The sequence below is a fragment of the Linepithema humile genome, chromosome 1, assembly GCF_040581485.1.
Source record: "Linepithema humile isolate Giens D197 chromosome 1, Lhum_UNIL_v1.0, whole genome shotgun sequence".
NCBI lineage: Eukaryota > Metazoa > Arthropoda > Insecta > Hymenoptera > Formicidae > Linepithema > Linepithema humile.
Genome location: NC_090128.1, coordinates 24154564 through 24163590, shown reverse-complemented (window position 1 = coordinate 24163590; position 9027 = coordinate 24154564). Strand labels below are relative to the sequence as shown.

At 30.2% G+C, this 9027-nt stretch overlaps 1 long non-coding RNA gene across 3 annotated transcripts; it reads right to left on the bottom strand.

Moving 5' to 3' along the window:
• Window positions 1-3916: 3916 nt before the first annotated feature.
• On the bottom strand, window positions 3917-8119 carry LOC137001902 (uncharacterized). Of its 3 annotated transcripts, XR_010891702.1 has the most exons (5): window positions 7893-8119; window positions 7143-7586; window positions 6740-7010; window positions 6320-6559; window positions 5088-5102 (listed from the first exon to the last, which is right to left on the bottom strand). It is a non-coding gene; the product is annotated as an uncharacterized lncRNA (long non-coding RNA). The 3 variants fall into 3 exon arrangements; XR_010891701.1 differs by having other exon boundaries at window positions 3917-6559; window positions 7893-8091; XR_010891700.1 differs by lacking the exons at window positions 5088-5102; window positions 6320-6559 and having other exon boundaries at window positions 6614-7010; window positions 7893-8091.
• Between the last annotated feature and the right edge of the window lie 908 nt (window positions 8120-9027).

The following is a 9027-nucleotide window of genomic DNA, read 5'->3' as shown; positions in this document are numbered from 1 at the left end:
TAGCACATAACACAAACACACACACACGCACAACTAACACACACATAACTAACCTAAAAGATTCTGTATATGACAGATAGCACTGAGAACTGTATAGCGCCTCTATCCCAAAATCTCGGAACTAATCTATAGCTCTTTTTTACCTTATTCTTTCTATATTGCACACATGCTTTACATAAATCTGGAAAAGGGTGGCGTTTTGAAAATAAGTCTCTAAGCTCTATTTTTTTGGTTTTCCATTATTGTTTCATACGCTCTTCTTCGGCACATGGTCTTGTTTTGCAGATTGAAGCAGTATAATTTTGATATAAAAGATATAATTCTTTGAGGTGACATTGTCGGTAAATTTTCAAAAATTTTTTTTATTTTTTGGTTTAAATTTGACCAACTGCCGAAAGATTAGCATATGTACTTTATTTACACCAAAGGATTTGTAATTCTATTAAAGCAATAAAAAACGCCACCCTTTTTAGAAAATTGAAGTTTCGGTCGGTAACAATATGACTTCAGCATCCTCTTAATACTTTTATATGCAGAATAATTAGAGAAACCATATTATGTAAAAAAAACATATCATTCCATTTAAAAACACAAAGTTGACCTTGAAATCTCCGAAGCGCCTCCACCTAGACAAAAATTATTATCGTTATATGATAGCAATAGTAATAGTAATTGAGATATTAATTAAAAGGGATTGACAAATAATCGCGCGTTGATCGCGGCTAGATCGTAGGCTGTACGCTCTAGGCGTGACAGCAATGAGAATCGCATGGCAACGAAAAATAACAACGCATATCACTCCTGCTCTCGTGTTATTTTTCGTTGCCATGCGATCCTCGTTGTTGTCACATTTAGAGTGTACAGCCCACGATCTAGCTACGCGCAACGCGATTATTCGTCAACCCCTTTTAATTAATATCTCAATTACTATTGCAAAAATTGCAAAACGGTAAAGGACTTTTCTATTCAGTTTACCGCACTCTATTTGCACACGAGCGTTGGCACGAACATTATGAAACACCCTGTGTACATTTTTCTCTAAACCTTATAGATTCGAAGATATTAAAGTGCTAATAGCTATTGAGACACCCTGTACAGGGTGTTGCATATACATATTGGGCAGTACGACGGGTTGCGCGGCATACTTTGCAGGGATAAGCGCGGTTCAGTGGGTAATGACAGCATATATACGTAGCATAACTTATTGATCGAATTGATCGCGCGCATTTTTATTAATTTTGAGTTTACAGCGTTTTAATTATAACGGACTTGAATAATCGTTGCAATTATTACTAAAAAAGCTAAAACACATTAAAGATAAAAAATTAAATTTTAGAAAGTTAACACGTTAAATGAAACAAATATGATACAACAAAATTTCTTTCTTTACCGCTTTACTTTTCGCGCGTGTTAGCGTTGTAAAGCGGGGATCAAATAGAAATTAGTCTTGTGAGAAGATTTTTAATGTGGGGGAGGGTGGCGTCATTTTTAGCTAATAGGATTAGATTTAGGTAATTAGGTTACTTGGAATGGGGGTAGGAAGAAAGGGGCCCTAACGAATAAGGAATAGCATCGTTTCGGGTCCATATGCGATGGGGGTAGGTTTTTGAGGTGGCGTAACCCGGTTGGTGTTAATTAGTATAGGTGGGGTGCATCTCAGTGTCTTAAGATTTGGGTGGGCGTAGTCTTTAGACCATACGATAGAATGATGGGTGGTCTATACAGGTGCTTGCCCCCGATTCCCGGCTTTCGGATTGGATGGTTAAGAATCGGTATATAAGTTCGCAAAGCCTTGGTCAACTGATCTAATAAAAGAGGATGTTAAATATAGGTCGATTTTGGCTCATGGTGTGGAACCAAAACTACAAATGGTTTCTTATAGATTTTATACCGTAGAATCACGTGGTAAAGTTTGTTTTCTTCTAGACACCAGGAAAAGTACAGAAAAATTGAAAAAAGGCCATGAAAAATGGAATTTACCGAGCTGATTGAAGCTTGGAACATTCCTGCAGCGATTTTAAAAAAATGATTTGTCGCTCTTGTCCTTCTGCAAGAAGGAAGTTCTGAGGCCCTCACAAGACATACAAAAAAGACCGATACATGCGTCAGAAGACACCCATTAAATTATATTCGATAGATAATATTTTAGGATTTTTATATCGTAAATGTTATAATAAAGAATTTTGAAACTTTATTATTGAATTAATTATTAAAAAGCAAAAGATTTTAAAGATCGCGTTTAAAGTATTGATATTTGGCAGTCACGTGACATGGAACTTCATCGCGTTACAGATGTGTCGTACCTGAGGCAGAGCGCCACGTGCGTTGTCTCAAGACATATGGCCGGAGCACAGACTTTTGCATAAAGCATAACGCATAAGCATAAGGAAATTGATTGGTCCATTTCCTTATGCATTTGCTTATGCTTATATATAGACCAATCAATTTCCTTATGCTTATGCATTACGCATTATGTAAAAGCTTGTGCTCTCGGCTATAGGCTTAGTTTACACCGATTGTTTAGTACGCGTACCAAGTATTAAATTTGCTTCTTTGATTGGTGTAGATTTTACACTAAACAATTTATACCTATCGAAGAAGCAGATTTAGTACTTGGTACGCGTACTATACAATCGGTGTAAACTAAGCCATAGTAAGGAGTAGTGATGTGCTGTCGTGGGATTTTTTCCCGTACAAAACCTCCGTGCGCATGCGTAAGCTGACGTCACGGCTAGACGTCGACTGCTACCAAGATCTATAGAGAGAAGGTTACCTCATGCGCAAAGAGGGACGAGCGGCAAGAAGGGCAAATGCCGAGAGGGGCGAGCGGCAAGAGGGGCAATGATGATCTCATCGGCGAACAGAAGCTATCTCAGACAGCTACTGTTTGTCGATGAGATCATCATGCTGTCCCCTTCCTTCATCGCCCCTCGCCATCAAGCGGTTTCTAGCTCCCCCCTTACTTCATCGTCCCTCGCCATCAACCGGTTTTACTGAGATAACCTTCTCTCTATAGATCTTGGGCTGCTACCACAGAGGTATCTAGAGGCTTGTTCGTTTTAGCTGCACTGGGGCAGCTCTGGGTCTGCTCTAAACATAGGGCTTGTTCGTTTTAGCTACACTGGGGCTGCTTTGGTTCTGCTCTACACAGGATAATACAGGACAGATAAATAGTTTGTCCTGTATTATCTTGTTTAGAGCAGACCCAGAGCTGCCCCAGTGCAGCTAAAACGAACAAGCCCATAGACTTATATGAATAGACGGAGCATTGCCTATCTCTTCCTAAGAAAAACGTGTCCCTGAGCGAGTAATCGGACTGCGATAGAAATAGGGAGTGTACCAGCGTTCTCTCTCTTCTTCGCGCATGCGCTGTTCCGAAAAATGTAGAGAAATAAAGAACTCAAGTAAACATAATTTATTATGAAACAAAATGCAAATGTGCAAATACATATACACACATATACATTTGCATTTTGTTTAACAATAAATTACATTTACATAAAATTTATCTAAAAAATATTCTTTGTTTTTATATCATTTTATATTTTTATTCAATGTATAAAAATATAATTTATAATTAAAAATTTTATTTTAATAAAACTGCATTAGTTATAAAAATAGTAATTAGTTATAATTAATTATAAAATTACAAATTAAATAAATAATAAATTTACAAATAAAAATCTATTATATAATTAATATATTAATTATAATTTAATTGTAAATTAAATAATTATTTAACTTACAATTAAAATTTTTAAACATAAAATAATTATATATAATAAAACAAAAAATTATTTTTTGCAACAAAATTAAAATACAAAAGCATTTATTTGAAATATATAATTTTCTTACATGTAAAAAAAATTATATTGTATGTAATAAAGAGAAAATATAATTGTGTGTACCGAAATTGAAAAATACACAAATTTATTCACAAAATCCAGTCTGATACTTACTTATACATACATATAATAAAAAAACAAAAACTATTTTTTTTCACCAAAATTAAAGATTATAAAATATATAATCTGCTTACATATAATAAAAGAACAAAACTACTTTTGCATCAAAGTTAAAGAATACACGCATTCATTTATAAAATAATCTGCTTACATAAAATAAAAAAAACTTTAACTTAAATTTTTGCACCAAAGTTAGAGAATACGCCATTCATTTATAAAATAATCTGTTTATGAATAAATAAATAAAATAATATTGCACCAAAAAGTAAACAATGCACGCATTCATTTATAGAATATACTTGCTTCAATAATAAAAAGAAACTATTATTGTACTAAATTGAAAGAAACGTAATTGTAAAATATAAATTATATATATTAGCTTGCTTGAATATGTGTGTATAATATTAATTTATTTATTGATTCTTAAAAATAATCAGTCTTGAATGCATTGACCTTATTCGTTTTGCGGCATCATTCTTAGTTTTTGCAATATGATTTAATCTTACTATTAAATATTTTTTTATAATTAGTTTTACTAATTGGTGCCGATGATTTTCTAAATAAGTTTGCTCTAAAATATGATTTAAATAATCTTTAGAACTAAAAATACTGGATTTTATATTTTTTAATACTTTTAAGCTTAATATAGAAATTGCATTTTTTTTTGTTAATTTGTTTGTATTAGTTTTTAAAATTTTTTCTGTTGTGATGCATATTTCTATTACATCAGGTGAAGCATTAGTAAGAGCTCTTCTACATTTTAAAATTTGTAATTTAGATAATATCTTTGTGTCTGTTAAATATTTTTTACAATGTTCACATTGCAAATGTTTAGCTATACTTTTTGATACAAAGCCTGCAATATACATAATTACTTCGTAAGCATATTCACTCAAATTAATTTCAAAATTAATACAATAGTTATGTTCCTGAAGAAATAAATTGGTTTCATCAAGAATTTCTTCTAATTGTCCTTCTAATACTTTATCACTCATGACTAGTTTAGTGTCATCTAATATATGGCAATTTGCATTATGCAAAATGCATATGTCTGCTTTTGCCATCAATCGTTTCAAAGCTGTTTTGAACTCCTATGCAGTAGGGTTGTTATTAAAACCTCCTCGACTACGGATTGCACTAAAAAATGTTTCGAGGTGATCTTGTGACAATTTATATGTCATCAAAAATTTGAAACAATTATTTTCAAATAACATTTCGGCGATACCAATCATACTTTTTAAGCAAATTATCATTCCTAAGAAACCTGTTTTTCGAGATGAGTTTAATATTGATCCTTGTTGATCGCGTAATGAAGACAAATATGTAATAAAATCGTTAACTTGTATTTTGATGTTATCAAGATTTTCTCGAGTGATACATTGTTTTGTAGAAGTTTTACAAAATAAATTTCTGCTGTTTAATAAGTCAAAAATATTATTTATATAGATACAGAAACGGGATGTTGCAGCGGATTCTAAAAACTCTGGATATTTTAACGTTTTTCTGCAAAATATTAATGCATTACCTACACTTAGACTTATAGCGTTTTCGATTATACAGGATTTGAACGACCCAGGGTTGATCAATCACTATTTTACTATAAATGCAAGTCTTTCATTGGTGGAGAGGTTGCAATGACGTCATTAACCAACCCTGGGTCGTTCAAATCCTGTATAATCGAAAACGCTATTAATGATTGGGCAGCAAGTGCAACTTTCATTTTTTCTTGTTGCCACATTATATGAAGTTTCGTATTTTGGTGCCTAAATGCAAACCCTCTTTTTCTTGTAGCTGAACAAGTTTAATAATATATAACCAATTAATAATGTTATTGTCACCATCAATAAGTGTACCTTTAGAAGCCAAACAATTTCTAATTAACTTGAGCATATGACAAGCGTCTAAAAGTATATAAACATTTTTTCTTATTGACGGATGACTAAAAAATGGTTTAAGATTGTCAATATCGAGAGAAGCACCAAGTTTTTTAAATGTTGATAAATTACATGCAGCACCATCAGCTGTTATTGAAACAATATTTGCATCGATTGCATGTAATTGTTCTAAACATTGATTAATAATTGCTACGCGTTCATCGCTGCATAAACTATTGATTAAATAATATGCTATAGGAAGCTTCCAGTCATCATTTATACTAACATTATAACCAACGCATAACGTGCTGTAGGTATGTTATTATTATTCTCAATATTAATATCATTATTAATACCAATGTCAACATACCCACAGCATTCTCGACCATAATATTCAATTTTTTCTTTTATAGACATTTCATCCATAGTCATACTAAAATATAATGGTTTATCATTTTCTCTTCTTTTCTTACACTTTACCTTTATCGATTCAATAGCTTGTTCATTGATTCCAGGATCACAATTAATATTTTTATACCATCTTGAAAGTGTTTTTGGGTGAGGAAGACTATTCATAAAATTAGTTCTTATATATTCGTATGCTTTTGCAGAATAAAAATGCAGAGTTACTGCAAACGATTGAAGTTCTTCTGAATATTTCTGTTTTGACGATGTTAAAGCTCTGTTAATTAATCTTATGACTGGAGCACTCATTGATCCCTAAGAAACATACGGAAAGTGCAAAATTTATTAAGGACATTCATGTTAAGAATATTATTTTTTTAGAAGTATAATATATTGTAATTTATTATAATTTTTATTTACAAAAATTAATACATAATGTACATGTGTAATATATAGATTCGTTACTTTATAAAGAAATTTTGTTTATATACATACACTGAGTTTTTATTCTATATCATTTGATATTAAATTTTGTTCTTTCAAATGAAGCAATAGGTTTTTTAAATTTGTTATTTTTTTCTTATATCTTTGACATTTTTTTTCCAATGTACCATTCCGTTGTTTTAATTGTGTAATATGTTTTGTTGTCAATTCCAAATATTGTTTTAATCGTTCAGGATTTTCTAGATTCCATGATTTAATATCCCCAAGATAACGTGGCTTTCCTATTCGAGGACGTCTAATGGGAATGTTGTGTTGCTTTTTTCTATAAATTTATTTTATTATTAATAATTTTATTATTTCTATTAATTATAAAGTAGCAAAGAATAAAAAATAAAACTAGAAAAAATAGAATAAAAAATAAAACTATCATTAATAATAAGTATAATAATATTACCTTTCCTTTTTTAAAGGGTATTCTTGAAAATTATCAGTTTGTTTTATATTTTGATTTTCAATTTCCAATAAACTTTTACTTGTACAGAGTTGTTCTTGATCAGTATATGTTTGTGTATTTATTTCTTTATGTGTATTATTTTTTTTAAGTAAAGTTTCATTCATTGTATAAAATTGATTTTTAGTAGTATATATCTCTGTTGTACTTATTTCTTTATTATAGTGATTAATATCAAAATTCGTATCAGAATCTATAGCTAATATTGGTACAGCATCTGATTTCAAATATTTCCTGTCTGGATTAGATATTATTGAAGGTTTATATGACGCAGCATCAAAATGTAACTCACAAATAAATATATTTTTAATTTCTCGCCACGCTGTCCCATGTTTAAATTTTATAAAATCTATCCATTTTTTTTTTATTTCTTCTTTAGTAGGTAATCTGTAATAGAAGAAAAGAAATAATTATAAAAATTCTATTAATGTCCAAGTGATATTAACAAATATATCACATTAAATGTAAGTAACAAATTTAAAATTTCTCTCTTGTATTTACATTAAAGGATTCATTACTTTTTCTGTAATTTTATAATTTTACATAGCAATGTTTTACATAAAATTTGTTTAAAAATATATTTAAAAGTACTTTTATACAATTGTAAAATAAAGGTTAGGATGCCAAAGCTGATATATGAGAGTAGTAAATGTGAATAAATATAAATATGCGTTGGTTAGAATAAATACTTACTTATGAAAAAGTATTCCTTTATTTTGTTCACAACTGCACACTGCACATTTTCGAGGCATTTTTATAACATATTGAATGAAAAGCAAATATGTTGCTGTGTATTTGATGGAAAAGCTAACACTATAAGCATGCGCGAAGAGAGAGAGAGCGCTGGTACACTCCCTATTTCTATCGCAGTCCGATTACTCGCTCAGGGACATGCTTTTAGCGGTATGCTCCGTCTATTCATATAAGTCTATGAGATATACATAACCATCTAGAACCTTTATGATTTATGACAACTCGACGCTGTCTTGTATTGCTTGAGTTAAATTCATTGAATTTGTTGAGTTTAATAAATATAATTATATACATATATATATAATTATATCTATTAAAGAGGTATACCAACATACATACCAACATTATTTGTTTCTTTCATAGACTGATTTGCAGTTAACATTTTTTTATTACAATAAAATTTGCTCTATAAACTCAACAAATTCAATTAATTTAACTCAAGCAATACAAGACAGCGTTGAGTTGTCATAAATCATAAAGATTCTAGATGGTTATGTCTATCTCATTTTTCGGTCCTAGTGAAACTAATAGCGTTTTCGAATAAACGGAGTTTGAACGATCTAGGGTTGATCAATCACTATTTTACTATAAATGCAAGTCTTTCATTGGTGGAGAGGTTGCAATGACGTCATTAACCAATCTTGGGTCGTTCAAATCCTGTATAATCGAAAACGCTATAAAAGTTATCCAGCAAACTTAAAATAAATTGATTTATTTTCTTATGTATATGCTTTTGCTATTCAAGTTTATCTGGACATATCTTAATTCATGCAATCATAATGGCCAACTATAAGTACACAAAAGATATAAATATGTTAAATAATAAATTTAATTAAATAATAAAATTTTTATTAATTAAAAAACTGAACATAATAATAATAAGACATTGTCAAAATCTATAATCTAAATATATAAATATAAGCATTTTAGATTATATTAAGGCTGTATGACATAATTCCTATATATTTATATGTTATATATTATTCTTTTCTATTGTACGATTGGTCTATATTCCTAATATTTAACATTATTTCTTATTTCTAATATTTTTTTATTATGCGCACAGCCTTATGGT